The sequence below is a fragment of the Pteropus medius genome, unplaced genomic scaffold (genome assembly GCF_902729225.1).
Source record: "Pteropus medius unplaced genomic scaffold, Ma_sr-lr_union100, whole genome shotgun sequence".
Lineage (NCBI taxonomy): Eukaryota > Metazoa > Chordata > Mammalia > Chiroptera > Pteropodidae > Pteropus > Pteropus medius.
Window position 1 is genome coordinate 11,626,833 of NW_024346667.1, and position 1,455 is coordinate 11,628,287.

Consider the following 1,455-nt stretch of genomic DNA (forward strand, 5'->3'; position numbering starts at 1 on the left):
GATGGAAGCGATACCCACTGCCTTCTTTGTCAATCCCCACAGCTTCTTCTCTGCTGTAGCAAAATTTCCATAGAGTACATTTTCTGTCTAGAACACTTCTCTGCTACAGTAAACTTACGGTAAATTCTGGTTCCCTTAAAGTGAAAGGCTATGGGGAAGTGGAGACCATGCACCTTTCCTGTCTCCCGCTTGTCCATCTGCTCTTGGCTGGGTGTGAGTACTGGCTGCTCAATTCTCTTTTGCCCATTTGCCATAGGAAGGGAAAAACCCAGTGTTTTTTTTCATTCGATTAGGAAAGAGACATTCTGATGAAAATGAATAGTATTTGGTCAGGTGCCTAAAGTTGGTATTTGGAGAAAAAAGCATGGGAATACTTTGTTTTTACATTTGGCCTTCTTGTTATATCCTATACCAATTACGCAAGCGATTCAAAGCACAGTTCAATGGATATTTCTCAGGCGCGCCCATTAGGAGTAGGAATAGGAGCCTGGGGCGCTCCCCATGACATTAAATATTCAACACTCAATAGTCAACATAGCGGGACAGGACCTTCATGCACCGAAAGTGTTTGGCTCCTGTTATGACCTCAACAGAGATTAAAATGCTCAGAAACTATCCATGGCCATGCCACCCTGAGCAAGCCTGATCTTGTCCGATCTTGGAAGCTAAGCAAGATCAGGCCTGGTTAGTACTAGGATGGGAGACCACCTAGGAAGACCAGGTGCTGTAGACTTGAAAAATAAGTAAAAACTAAGGGATTATAAGCTGACAACCAAGGGTTGCCTCGCCTTAAAAAAAAAAAAAATGCTTGGAAACTTTAGTAAATGGGTTATATTCCATATACTTTTTCCCCATGCCAAATAAAGCAATATTATGCTTTAACAAAAATATGTTATGGATAAATAGGGGAAACAAATATGTAATTATCTGACAAAAATGAAGCACCGTGTACACACTTCGTGACTTTTTTCTTTTGTACTTTTTCATTTAATTTGTTATTAAATATTTTTATATATAAGTATGTTCAAAAGTGAATTCTGTGTTCCATGAGTTGTTAATAAATAGTACATATTAAAAAAAGAAAAGACTTTCATGATGAGACAAACTTTAGCAATGCTGTGTTAAATAGGGTTTTTCTGCTGTAGGACTTTTAAAAGTCTTTAATGAATTAATGTGCATTGTGATTCTTGAAAATAAGAAAGATAGTGTAGAATTTCTCTAAATTAAGTTGCCGTGTACATTATTTATGTATCACGTATGTGTGTACATATGTGTATATTTATGTAATTTTTGTAGAACAAGTGTTTTTTTTAACACACTCTGGGAATAGAAGTAGAACACAGAACTATGACCAATTTTAGAGCATAACCTGGAAGATTTACTAAAACTTGTTATAAAAATGTCTTCATTGAGCTTGTATCTCATGTATATCTGTACATAGGAGTGTCTTTATTA

General features: G+C 36.4%; 1 pseudogene; it reads left to right on the top strand.

The window, feature by feature from the left end:
- Nucleotides 1–614: 614 nt before the first annotated feature.
- On the top strand, nucleotides 615–733 carry LOC120613650 (uncharacterized; annotated as a pseudogene).
- Nucleotides 734–1,455: the final 722 nt, after the last annotated feature.